A 15,127-nucleotide genomic window follows, 5' to 3' on the forward strand; every position below is an offset into this window, starting at 1 on the left:
TGTTGGGGTTAGGCACTGGGGCAATTACCTGCTCCAGTAAGAAAAAGTACAGATGACGGCAACCACAATTGAGGCCTGGCACTGAGAGCTCTCACTAATTTTCGCTGAGGTTTTGCAGAGTTCTGTATGTACTTATATGCTAAATAAATATGAAGCACTTTAAAAACACCTTCCACTTTCATCAAACAATAAACCTGCACAAGTGCTTTGGTTTGCTTATTCATAGCACTTCTCATCAGATCAAAACTACCTTGTTGTCTTGTGGTGAAGAAATGTGTACTTTATCTTGATTTTCTTGTTTAGCCTGTTTGCTCGGAAGCAGGACAACACTTGACTTTAATAAATGGAAGCTTGGAAATAAACTAAAAGAAATAAAGAGCGTTGGTTCTGTCTCAGGTCAATTTCACTCCATATATTTAACGCCAGGTGGTAGTATAGGCTCAGTTATGATGTGGCTTGATTGAATATTAGCTAATCAGAATTATTATTCCTTGTTCAATCCGTAAATCAAACAACCATCCATCGTACGACCACTCTGTCTTTTTTTTTAATCTTTGGACATCTACACTTTTCTAGTTGTTACTTTCAAGCACAAACTTTTTACTGCATTTTGAAAAGCACAGCTGCAAAATGTTTAAAATTTACTCTATATAGCTTCATTGATTGTAAACATTTTAAAATCGCAGAAAATGGAAAAAATGACCATCACTATCATCATTTTCATTGTAAAATAAAATTATCAGTCGGCACTTGGGGCATCTTGTTAGGTGACTGGTGCAAGACCATTTCCAAAGAGCTCTATGGGCAAACCAGTGAAAATGGAACCATTATCCAAGCTGCTTACCATCACAAGGGTCACAGGGGAGCTGGAGCCTATCCCAGCTAGCTTCAGAAAAAAGGCAGACGATACCCTGAACAGGTCGCCAGTCAGTCTCAGGACAGATATCAACACTATCACTAGCGTGAATCAAACCCATGCTGTCGCACCAAAGTCAGGTGTGTGTAACACTACACCATCAGTGACTCCCTGTGCCCTGGGATTGGCTGACAATCATTTCAGGGTGCACCGTGCCTCCTGCTCGATGAGGGCTGGGATAGGCTTCAGCATTCCCGCGACCCTTGTGAGGATAAATGGCTAAGAAACATGATGAATGGATGGACATTTAACAGTGACTACTGAATATACCAGAATTACTGGCTGAACCATTTTTTCTGGATATTTTGTTATTTTTACTCCATTCTTTTTTTAGGCTTTTCTTTCTCTTTTTTTTCTGATGCACTTCTTCCTAGAATAATGTGTGTGTATGTCGTGTGCGTGGGTCTGTGTGTGTGTGCGTGTGAGTGTGTGTGTCTCCCTGTCCTCTTACATTGGGGATTTTGATAGGAGATGTCAGTGTCAGCCCCGAGGAAATGCGCTTACTAATAGTGTTTGCTTAGTGGAGGAGAGTGCAGTAAGAATGTAACGTTAAAAGTATTCAGCTGTGTGTGTGTGTGTGTGTGTGTGTGCGTGTGTGCAAGTGCGCGTGTGCGTGTGTGCGTGTGTGTGTGTGTGTGTGTGTGTGTGTGTGTGTTGTGTGTGTGTGTGTAACACACTTGCATATTTCCTAGCACAGGCAGTTACTGAATGTTGCTTCATTAAACAATATATTTTCGTATAACCTGTAGGTATCCATGCAGCTTACACTGGAAACATCAACCCATCCAATTTTCATTTCACCCTCCTTAGCAGGGTCATTGGATCCGAAGGATGCACTGTTGTTTGCCAATCATTTTACTTTCTCTTGATTTGTTTATGAAACTTCTTAGCAAAAGTCAGACTTCATGAAAAGTTCTTGAACTTCTGAAGTTTTCATGTTAATGTGCTTTTTTCACAGTTTTCCCACAATTTTGGTTTGGAAACTGTGTCTTCACAAAATGGGAACTCTTATAATAAAGTTATTCATTTATGGAGTGAGCACCAAGAGCCTGCTCAGGTATGTAGTACTTTTGAGGGATCTGAAATGTTTTCCATCTTGCATGCAATGTTGAGCAACATTTTCACTTGAATGACCACTAGTTGCATTTTGTCTCAACCAGCTCTTTTGAAATGTCTCCGGCTATGCATCTACTTTCTACTGTTTTAATGTAACTTCATTTTTGCATCATGCTAATAAATGAAGGACTGCGGACAATGAGGTTTACGATGTGCTGGGGGGGCCACTGCTGAGTCCTGGAGACTCAAAGATGCCACAGAGTTGCGATGAGGCGCATATGATGGGATCCTTCAAGGTTCAACACTTTCCTCATAATTTGTCAAGTTTCTCTACAGATAAAACGTACACGTCAAGCAGTTCAGAGTAACTTTGTACTTACTGTTCAGAAAGTAGACTGTGAAAGCAATCTGAATTATTTCATCCAGAAGCTTTGTTTACACTGGGAATGAAGCCCAACATTTTTTTCCAAGTAAATTTGACACTCTGCCCAATCCTAAAGTCCATGCACTGGCTTTCAGTCAGTTTTAGAATAGATCTTAAAGTTCTGCTACTGGTCTATGAATAACTAAATGATTTAGGTCCTGAATACATGAAAGAAATGCTTACGAAATATAAACCCAGTAGAGCTCTGAGATCGACATACTCAGGTCAAATAATGGAGCGCAGAGTCCCAAGCACACATGGTGAAGCAGCATTTAGCTATCATGCAGCACACAAATGGAATAAGTTGCCAACAGAGGTGAGGTCAGGCCCAAGTGTGAATGCTTTTAAATCCAGGTTGAAACTCTTTTTTTTCCTCATGCTTTTTAGAATATATCCACTTTTGGATCATATTACTTGCACTGTATGCGGTTTTAATTATTTTTTTGAATATTTTGTTTGTCATTTTAATTATTTGTATCCGGTTTTAAATGTTTTATCTCTGTTTTCAAATGCCTTTAATCATGTATAGCACACTGAGTTACCTTGTGTATGAAATGTGCTCTACAAATAAATTTGCTTTGCTTTGCTTTACTTCCTCTATGTGCTGCCATGTAACTCTAACCTGCCCAAACCTTTCAGGATTTGTAACTTTAACTACATTAAAAGGACTGCTGCTTTTACCAGTCAGAGCACTTACTATCAACTTTGACAAGCAAAATCCATCCGTAGCAAGATGTGGACATGAATATATTCATTAATCACAATTCTCTGGTGAGTTTGATAAATTTGATTGACATGCTTTGTTTTTTTTAATCATCATAATGTTATTGGATAAAATAATATATAAATTCTGGAGTGCTCCAGATTCTTGGCACAGATGTGGGCAATCATATGTATATGTATCGCTGTCTCCATGTCCCCTGCGATTGGCTGTTAACCAGTTCAGGGTGTACCCCGCCCACTGCCCGATGACAGCTGGGATAGGCTCCAGCACTCCTGCAACCCCTGTGAGGATAAGCAGCTGAGAAAAGGGTTGGATGGATTTTAGTTTTTAGAAGCCCCATTTTTTGACCAGTTGTCTTGACAACACAGTGTATATCTACTGTCGTGTAACTTACATAAAGACATACAGTAAACAATAATGTTAGCTGCTATATTATTCGACCTGAAATTATCGCACGTCTGGGAGAGATTACATTAATAGTTATTAGAGATTTTGGGCATAAATAAAACTACACAACTGACAGTTTAGATTTTAAATTCAAATATTTCACTTTGGTAGGAAACAGATATTTTAAAAATATGCGAGTACTACCGAGGTTTTGCAGTTGTAAGCTTGGATTGTTACAAAAAAACAAGCAATTTTCACATCTTCCAACCTATCTTTTCATCAACCTTGTGGAAGCAGCAATTAGCTGGAAAAAAATTGAATAAGTTGCTAACAGAGGTGACGTGAGCCCCAAGCGTGAGAGTTTTCAAATCCAGCTTATAGACTTCTTTTTTCTCATACATTTTAGAGTGCTTCCACTTTCAATATTTCTTGCAATGTAATATGTTTTAATTGTAGTTTTATTTTCAAGTTTTTTTTCTTTGTATTCTGCTTTAATCATGTAAAGCGCAAAAAAAGTTCCTTTGCTTTACCTGTGTGGCGTTTGCATGTTCTTCGTGTGCCTCCTTCAGTTTTGTAAAGATAAAGTACTCTGGTTTCTCTCCACATTCCAAAAATCCATCCATCCATTTTCCTAACCGCTTATGCTCACAAAGGTCAGGGGAGTGCTGGAGCCTATCCCAGCTGTCAATGGGCTGGAGGTATGGTAAACCCTGAACTGGTTGCCAGCCTATCGCAGGGTACATAGAGACAGACAACAATCACACTCTCAATCACACTTAGGGGCAATTTAGACTGTCTGATCAATGTTGTATGTTTTTAAGATGTGAGCGCAAACCGAAGTGCCCAGAAGAAACCCACGCAGGCATGGGGAGAACATGTAAACTCCACATAAGCGGGGCCGGGATTGAACCCTGGACCTCAGAACTGTGAGGCCAACACTTTGGTTGCAAATGGTTATTCATCCATATGGGCCCTGCAATTGGTTGGCCACCACTTTCAGGGTGTAGCTCGACTCTTGCCCAGCATCACCTGGGGTTATTGCAGTATGTGGAAAATGCATGAAATAAAATACAAATGACCTGCCGTCCTAATTGAAATGGAGCAGTGGAATGCATTACTGTACCAGTGTACCATATGCTCTTTTCTGATATGTCATCTTATCAAGTCACACTAATTTGTGACCACCAAAAGAAAACATGATTCGTGTGTCTCTGCAAATGAAGCTTTCATGATGGATGGTGCACTGTTGTACTGTACTGTAAGTGATCCTAAAGAAGTTTATGTCCCTGCCTTTCCAATGCAAGTGTATAGTGTTGATGTGAACTTGCATGGATTATACAGCATTAGTTTGCCCACATCAGGCTTGGTGAAGGATTAGTCAACTCGCTTTAGCAGAAAAGCAGATTTGTCAGGCATGCTGTATTTATCTCTTCTCTCTGTATCTCACTATGAGTCATGAACACACTGTACTATACATGCACACACACACACACACACACACACACACACTCCCCCCCACACACACACAAAACACACACAGAAACAAGACACATGATGAACACCGCCCACCTACCTCGGAGGCCTTCTTCCAGAGGTCAAGAAACATGCTTCATGCTATGGTCTAACATTGCTAAGCAGAATTCTTATTCATGTGCTGCACCGAACATCTGTAGAGTCTCTGAGGCGAATCTTTATTTCAGTATTTATAGCAGGCTATACTTCATCAATATAGAAATCAAATATATACAGTAATCCACCTGGAAGGATGGAAATTTGAATTCCGCACTGGAAAAATCATGAAAATGTGCTAATTATAAAAGGCTGGATTTACACTAGGCAAATCAAGTGGCACGAGTGTGATTTACCCCCACCCCTAATAACCTGGTTTGGGCATCTGGCACAGGATTGCAAACTGGGAGAAAAGCATCCATGACTGCATTGCGTCATTGCAAGCCAAATGGCATACAGTACATACGAACCAAATGACAAACTTCCAGTAAATCCAAACTTCCTGACAAAACTATGCATTTCCCCTGGATGAAAAAAAGTGCTTTTTTTACCGCATGCCATTTTTTTTCCCATCTTTGAGTATTTGAAATAATAATAATAATATTACCCTCTATGTCATCGATTCCCGCCCCAAGTGTTTTGTAATCCGATAGGCATTTATCATTTATTTATTATTAAAATACACCAAGTACAGTACAAAATACTGTAAAAAAAAATAATCTTTGTAAAGTTTTAAGGTTGGCATAACGGTGGAGAAGCTGTAAAGTCTTAGCCTCACAGTTCTGAGGTCCAGGGTCAATCCTGGCCCCGCCTGTGTTGAGTTTGCATGTTCTCTCCATCACTGCATGGGTTTTCTCCGGCTAGTCCAGTTTTTTTCCCACATCCTCAAAACATGCAATATTCATTGGAGTGATTGTGAGTGCAACTGTTGTCGTTCTCCATGTGCCCTGCAATTGTCTGGCAACCAGTTCAGTGTGTACCCCGCCTCCTGCCCAATGACAGCTGAGATAGGCTAAGGCAACTCCCGCGACCCTCGTGAGGATAAGCGGGTCAGAAAATGGATGGATGGAAGTTTTAATGTTTATCCAAACTGACCTCACTGCTACATGAAGGGGAAGATTTCCCGTTCCAACTGATGCTATTTTCTGTCCGTGAAATCCATTAAAGTGAGGTCTGCTAAATCCATTTCTATCCATGATATAGGACGCTGATGCTTTTGAATTTTTCTGTCTCCTTCCGGCAAATAACATTGAACTTTGATGTTGCAGAAGCTTTCTGCGGATCTTTGCTTGTGTTGGAAAATGAGCTAAGCGTTATTTGGGTTTCGTAAGACACATTAAATCGTGGCAGTTGTGTGTTTACTTCGAGTTTGAATATGATTTCCTCATTCCGAACACAGCCAGAATATTGTTTATAAGAGGATGTGTGCACTTTTGAAAGAATGTTACCTGTTTTTTTTCTTGCTTCCCCACTCCAGACAATTTTTTTTCAATTGAATTGTACAAATAATAGGTTAAATAATAGTGGAGGCAACTGTTTTAAAAGCATTTTTCATCTTCTGATTGTTGCATTTCACAAAAACTGCCATCTGAATAGGGGGTGTGTAGATTTCTTAATTCAACAGTTGCTTCAGTTTACATTGCATTGACTTTGTCAACTGAAATAAATGTGTAATACATACCCTATTGCTGGAAGGCTTGGTGGATAAGTGATTAGCACATCTGTCACACAGTCCAGAGGACAGGGGTTCAAATTTAGCCTTTCCTCTGTGGAGTTTGCATGTTCTTGCAATACCTGAGAGGGGTTTCTCCTGGTGCTCTGTTTTGCTCCCAAATCATGTATGGTAGATTAACTGAATACTCTGAATTGCCCATCGGAGTGAAAGTGAGTGCGAATGGTTGTTTAATTATATATGCACTGTGACTGGCTAGTTCAGGGTGGGATGGGATCCAGCACACCCACGAACCTAAAGTGGAGAAGCAGTATGGAAAATGGATGTATGGATGGATATACGCCTGTCTTTTTTTATCGTATGCTTAATTTTGGCGATGGGTGCCCACTTTGGTTTTGATTAGCTCCCCCAAAAATCTCTGTGGACGAGCCTGGCCGAAGCTATAATGATACATTGCGGGGGCATAGACCATTTAAAAAGACTACACATCAAATTCATGACCCAGGGGCCTGATCCTGCAAGTCACGGCATATTATTTGGCCCGAGAAAGCAAATCATGTGAATCAACTTCCATGACTTTTCCTAATCTCTGTACCAAAGTTTCAAATTAACACATGGTATACCAATCCACCCATTTTCTTAGCTGGTTATCCTCACAAGGGTCCCGTGAGTGCTGAAGGTTATCCCAGCCTTCAACGGGCAGGAGGCAGGGTACACCCTGAATTGGTTGTCAACAAATCGCAGGGCACATAGAGAGAAACAGCTCCAAGCCTAATCAAATCTAAAGGCAATTTAAAGTGTCCAATTAATGTTGCACGTTTTTGGGATGTGGGAGGAAACTGGAGTGCCTGGAGAAAACCCGCACAGGCACGGGGAGAACATGCAAAGTCCACACAGGGAGGGCCATGAAGTGGTTGTATGCCAAAGAGGGCACATACAGACTACCAACCATTCACACACACAATCACACTTAAGGGAAATTAAGAGTTTCCACAATTGATCCATGTTTTTGGGATGTGAGAGGAAACCAGAGTCCCCAGAGAAAACCCACACAGGCATGGGGAGAACATGCAAACTCCACGAAGGTGGGGCCGGAATTTTAAACCCAGACTTCAGAACTGTGAGGCCAACGCTCTAACTAGTCTTCCAACGCCCACAATAAATATAATCTACAATTTTTAAATTCCTAGAATTTCTCCTCAATCTCTGCACATCTCAATATGAGCTGATTTCAAAGGACTGAAAATAGTTCAACTTGCTGCTCTTATTTTATTTGTTTATATTAATTACATTCTCATTTCATTTAAATATAAGAATATTAAAAATGAATTTCCCCAGCAATAAATAAATAAATAAATAAAAACTCACACGTCAACACTGGGGCACCCAATGGATGTGTCCTTTCTCCACTGCTCCAGCTGCACCCCAATGCACCCGTCTATCAAAAGGTTTGCAGATGACATCACATTCATCAGCCTCATCATGGTAATGAATCTCCGTATCGACAGCAAGTGGAGCTCATGGAATTTTGCTGGGCCCAACGTGGAGCTGGAAACGCTCAAGAAGGTAGAAATAATGATGGACTTCAGGAACATCCTTTAATAGCTCACCTCAACTCACGCTGTCCAACTGTCCTGTGTCAGCCGTTGAGAACTTGATTTCTGGGAATTAGTTTCTAAGGACCTGAAGTGGGAGACCGATGTCTTCTCTATCCTCAAAAGCACCCAGTCGAGGATGTAAGTCTTGGAGCTTCTGACGAAGCACGGCCTTCAACAGGAGCTGTTGAGGCAGTTCCAAACAGCTATCACATCATTGAACCAGTTCTCTATGCATTCATTACAATATGGTTTGGTGCTGCCAAAAAGAAGGACAAAACACAGTCAAGACGAATGAAAATATTATTACTATCCTCCTCTCCACTTTTGAGGACTTGCACGTAGCCAGAACTAAGATACAGTAAGGCTGTGCAAAATCCGCTTGGACCCTACACATTCTGGTCCCCAACCACTCTAGCTCGTTCCCTCAAGCAGCTACTATCAACTTCTTAAAAAGTTAACTTACCATTTCATTGCAACATGCTGTCAATTTCTCACATCTCTGTCAGCACACTTCAACATTATTTGTACAGTCACTGTTTTATCATACTCCACTATTTGCACGGGGTTGTTGATTTCTACTGGCCACTACGTTTTTAAGACTTTTTGCATCATTTGCACAATCGTCAGTGTACCAGATAATAGCACTACTGGTCAATTTAAACTGCTTTAAATTGCTTGAGGACAACATCATGTGCACAATTGCCATTGTATCGGCATCACCACACTAGTGGGTCACTTTCATTGTTCAATGACTCTCCAGGTGTGTTTTTTATGTCCAAATTTTATATTTCGTCATAGTAGATGTTTGTTGATATACTTAGAGAGGCTACAACTACCAGAGACACATTTCTCCTGTGTGTTGTCACAAACCTGGCCAAAAAAACTAATTCTGTGTCTAATTCTAATTAGAAAATTTAACTAAATTATTATACACAAAACAAAATAGCATCGGCACAGCCTGGTGTTATTCTTTGGTGTGATCTAAAGACCAAATGGGAGGCTGTTAAAATTTGACATACTGCATTAAGTAAAAAATAGTGTTACCTAAAACATCTGAGGCAATTATATTCAGAACAGTGAGGCCAACGCTTTACAGCTGCACCACCATACCACCTGCGTTGTTTAATAATCAATTTAAATACAATATGACAAAATTCAGCACTTTTGAACTGCTGCTTAACCAAATCAACATTTGTTTATTTGACAAGAAATTAGCTTGATTTAACTTGACAAAAGTTTCTCAAAAACACTGCAGGTCGACATTCTTGATTTGCTGCTTGCCTATGGATTGATATGCCGTAGTGCACTGCATAGGTGGAAAAACTACAAGACAGTGAGGTCGTGGTTTTCTTCATGGCTATAAACCAGTGTGATACAAAACAAAAGAAAGAAGAAGTGAACTCTTGCCTATCAGATTTGCACTCCAAGAAGTCTACAACATAAAACAACACAACGCAACTTCTCCTCCTCACTTTTATCTTCAATCACTTTCCCATGCTTCTCATTAGTTCTTGAACTGACTTTCCAAACAAGTCACTGCCAAAAATATAAATTAATAGTTAGCCATGGCTGCAGTAGGAGAACATCACCTCTGTGGGGAAAGGCCATAGGTAAAGTTCAGCTACAGTCAGGAGATTCAGAGCAGTCACATGAGTATCGATCTTGCAGGAGGACCAGATTGCACCTTGTTTGGTATGTATTGTACTGAAGGTAAATAAGCTATTTCAACATGTACTTCTAAGAATTGTCCTCTTTAAATATGAAATATTGTATTGATAGTTTTTTTTAAAGTTGGTTCTTGCATACTTTTAATTACATCCATCCATCCATTCATTTTCTTAGCCTCTTATCCTCACAAAGGTCGCGGGAGTGCCAGAGCTTATCCCAATTGTCAATGGGCAGGAGGCAGGGTACACCCTGAACTGGTTGCTAGCCAATTGCAGGGCACATGGAGACAGACAACAGTCGCACACTCAATCACACATAGGGGCAATTTAGAGTATCCAATTAATGTTGCATGATTTAGGGATGTGGGAAGAAACCGGAGTGCCCCTGAGAAAACCCACGCAGGCACGGGAAGAACATGTAAACTCCACAAAGGTGGGGTTGGGATCGAGCCCTCAGAGTTGTGAGGCCAACGCTTTCCAGCTGCTCCACCATGCCACCCTTTTAATTAAGTTGTACAGTATGTTTTTGACAAAAAAAAACCTTTGACTCAGAAAGACTCAGGGATCTGGCTCTAACTTGGGGATAGGGAGGTAAACTCCACCCATCGATCCATCCATCCATTCATTCATCCATCTTCTACCACTTTTTCAGGTTAGGTCGTGGGGGCAGTAATGCAGTAATGCAGTAGATGCCCAGACATCCCTTTCTCTAGCCACTTCATCTTCCACAGGGATCCTGAGGCATTCCCAGGCCAGCTGAGACACAGTCTCTCCAGCGTGTTCTGGGTCATCCACGGGGTCTCTTTCTGGTTGGACGTGACTGGAAAATTTCACCAGGTAGGGTGCCCAAACCACCGCATCTGGCTCCTTTCAATGTGGAGGAACAGTGGCTCGACACTGAGCCCCTCCAGGATAACCAACCTTCTCACCCAATATCTAAGGGAGAGCCCGGACACCCTACAAAGGAAACTCATTCCAGCTGCTTGTATTTTCAGTCACAACCTACAACTCATGACCATAGGTGAGGTTAGGAATGTAGATTGACGGGTAAATTGAGAGCTTCACCTTTCGACTTCAGAATCAGCTTTATTGGCCAAGTGTGTAAAAACACAAAGAATTTTTCTGCCGCATTCGGTGCTGCCCTGGTACAATATTCAGTACAAAGAACAACAAAGTAGCTCCCTCTTTACCATAATGGATCAATACAAAGTACACATCACTGCAGACGCGGCACCGAATCTCCCGCTCCATTCCTCCCTCACTTGTGAACAAGACCCCAAGATACTTGAACTTCTCCACTTGGGGCAGGATCTCATCCCTGACCCAGAGAGGGCATGCCACCCTTTTCCGACTGAGGACAATGGTCTCAGATTTGGAGGTACTGATTCTCATCCCAGCCAATTTACACTCAGTTGCAAACTGCTTGAGAGAGTGTTGGAGATCAACACAGCAATTGATAGTTTATCAGAAACATTTAGACAGAATGTACACTGCAAGATAGCATGTCAGGTCACAGCTTGTGGCTATTAAAGTGTATGTAATGTGGTGAAGTGTCACACTGAACAGTTTAGTGTTACCTTTCACACTCTGTTGAGGTTAAGTCAAGGTCAACTGAGGTTTCACTCCTTGTACACCTACTTTTTCAGTGGGCTATTACGATTAGCATGATAGTTTGCTTTACTTTTTAAGTTTTCATAGTTTATCCCCATATGCATTCTGATTATAACAATTTTCATCCATCCATCCATCCAGGATACCAGAAAAAATAGGACAGAAATGTATGGATTTGGGCGGCACGGTGCAACATCTGGAAAGTGTTGGCCTCACAATTCTGAGAACCCAGATTTAATCCCGGCCGTCCCTGTGTGTAGTTTGCATGTTCTCCCCATTTCTGCGTGGGTTTTCTCCGGGCACTCCGGTTTCCTTCCACATCCCAAAAACAAGCAACGTTCATTGAACACTCTAAATTGCCCCTGTGTGTGATTGTGAGTGCTGCTGTTTGTTTCTATGCGCCCTGCCATTGGCTAGTAACCAGTTCAGGGTGTACCCCGCCTCCTGCCCGTTGACAGCTACGATAGGCTCCAGCACTCCTGCGACCCTTGTGAGGATAAGCAACTAAGAGAATGGATGGATGGATGGATGGATGGATGGATGGATGGATGGATGGATGGATGGATGGATGGATGGATGGATGGATGGATGGATGGATGGATGGATGGATTTGTCCATGAACTATTTATAGATAGCATATGGTAGTTTTCCCTTGGTTTCCATGTCAGTTATTCACGGGATCTTTAAAAAAACAACTCTTTCTGAGGAACAATGTTTTTCCTCGTAACGCAATTTTGCACACACTCCAGTAGCAATGTACTCTGACAAAAGCCTTTGGTTTGACAGTGCATCTTTAGGCATGCATGTGTGTGCACATCTGCGGGAATATAAACAATGAATCTTCACAAAACGCTCTGTAATCTTTTTACAGAGGATGAGATTATTCATCCAGGCAGCAACTCTGATTTCTTTGATACAACCTTTCCTGTCTACACAAGTTGCTAGTATTCACTGCTGTACTATCTGATGTAATCAAAAACTTTTTACCAATAATAATTTAAAAAATCATTTGAGTTTAAATAGCACCTTATTACACAAAAGCCAGTGCAATTCCTTCTAGTTGCATCCTCAGTGACTGTTGAAACTGGGTTTGCATTGGACTTGTGACAGATGACTGCGATGGTTTTACGTGAACACAACAAACAAAAAGACTGAATGCACGTTTATGTTGACCAAACATTTGAATATGTTTAATTGAAATTAATTCAGAACAGTTTCACTTCATATGGTGCTTGCCATGAATGATTTGATTTTCAAAAGGATGTTTACTGAATACTCCAAGGGATATTTGCATTTAGTTTTATGTATTCATGTGTGTAAAAAGTGCAACATGAAAGACAGGCAACACTGTGTGGGAGGGTCTTCTCTCTCTTTCTTTCTCTTTCTCTCTCTCTCTCTCTCTCTCCCTCTCTCTCTCTCTGTCTCTCTCTCTGTTTGTCTCATGAATTTCAAACACCTCATCATACTGCTGTGAAAAAAAACAAAAACCTTTTAACAGCTCCAGTCAAATTGTAACGATCAAAAGCGACAGTAAGCAGATTTAGTGGTCCATAAATAAAGGAATAAACATGGAATCCCGGAATGGTTTACAGGACAATGACTCGAGTAGCAACACATCAAAGAGAAGTGTAACATCATGAATGTATCCAACCGTGTGTGCGTGCGTGTGTGCGTGTGTGTGCGTGTGTGTATGTGCGTGTGTGTGTGTGTGTATGTCGGGGTGCATGCAAGACCACGAGAGTGTGTCTTCACCCTTTCTGCCATGCCAGCATTGCACACCTTGGCAGGAACAGGAGAAAGCTGGATTAGTGCAAAGGCTTTACACACAAGACGTGATGTTTCACTGTCGTCACGTGGTGCGCTCCACTGCAGCTGCAGATCAATTGTGACAGCTCAATTCCACTGACCAAGACAAGCCCCGAGTGCTTTAAACATCGACTTCTCTCTATATTCTTTTGCTGTTTACCTAGCTCCCTTTTTCTCTTTTAAAAATGGTCCTTCTGCTGTTTTACTTCAGAGAGGTCAAGAAAGTGTGCCCTTTGAACCCAATGAAGCAGTGTACTTTTGAGTGTGAGTGTTCAAGGTTATTGTTCTAAATGGCAACGCTGACAAATGACAACCCCCTTCAAATGGTGTTTTGCCTCAGCCCTCATTATTTGATTTGTTCCCTACAGGTAGAATTTGTTCTTTCCCATGAGCCTCATTAATTTGTCATGCAGTGTTGAAAAATCACAGCTTCACTATTAAATTAGAAGAATGAAAGCAAACAAACAACACCCTCGAGTTAATCTATCTGTATACTCATATACTGAGCATGTGATTATAGTTGCGCAAGGTGTACGTAAAATGTGAGTTCATTTATGCTTCTTCTTAATCAAGACTTCATGGCATGTAAATGAGGAATGTTTAAAAATAGTTTTCATTGCAACTAAAAGTTCTTCCCTCTTTCAGTGAGGATCAGCGTGATTCTGCTCCCAACATTAACTAGAGAATATCTCCTGGATTCTAAGACATCTTAAATGTTAGATATTTGGGTTAGTAAATATTTAGGAAACTGTATTCCAAAGAACAGATATGTGGCAATGTGTTACCACATCCAAAAAGCCTAAGTAGCTATTACAGGTTGAATTCCTGAAAGTCCTCATGCAGGCTTTATACAATGCATGAGAGATAAGGCAACCTTCAGAATTCTCAAACCCATTCACACATCAATCAGGTAATCTTCAAGTTGAGTTCATCAAAAATGTATCAAGTGTTTCTGTGACTCGTAAGAAATGCATCCAGCTTCAATGACTTATCAACAAGGCTTCATATAGTTTGAACAATAAAAACTAAGAAGCAAAATGCAATGCCTTTAAATGCCATTTATAACTTCCTGCCATATCTTATAGTGTTCAGCCTGCCTGCCTCGGTGTCAAAAGGATCTGAGTTTGAATCTCTACTCAGTCTTAATCAAGGCGAAAAGTTAGGGCTATTTTCACAGCCCCGGCAACAGATTGATAAAATGTGTCTTACTTTTCACCTATTTTCTAATAAATAGCTATTCCATTGAGTCAGCCATTTTAAATTAACGAGTCTACAGAGGGGCCTACGCTGACTGGCTTGCTTGGGAAAAGGACCGGATATGACTCAGCTTCCATTCCTGGTGTGGCAGGGAGCTCGTTAACTCATTTAACGTTATTGACTAACAGGACGCTGGAATTCAACACCCTACCTTCTCAGCAATATCTCACATTTCTGTCATTTAAACACTCTGTAAGTTCAAATCTTTGTAAATAAAAAAAGTACACAACTGTAGTTTTGTACTTTTTTTTTTTTTTTTTTACAAAAAATATTTATATTCTAGAATAAAACCAAAGATCAAAACCTGTTTGAGGCCAGAACACTTATTCAAGAAATTAATATATAAATGTCCCACCATCCATTTTCTTTCACTTTATCCAGGACCAGGTACAGTATAAGGGTTTTCCTATAAAAAGAAAAATATTATCGTTTTTAGAAATAACAGATTTAATTTGAATGATTATTCTATGAGGTTACCCACACAAGTTATTATTAATAGC

Source organism: Syngnathoides biaculeatus, chromosome 12 (assembly GCF_019802595.1).
Source record: "Syngnathoides biaculeatus isolate LvHL_M chromosome 12, ASM1980259v1, whole genome shotgun sequence".
In the NCBI taxonomy this organism is placed as follows: domain Eukaryota; kingdom Metazoa; phylum Chordata; class Actinopteri; order Syngnathiformes; family Syngnathidae; genus Syngnathoides; species Syngnathoides biaculeatus.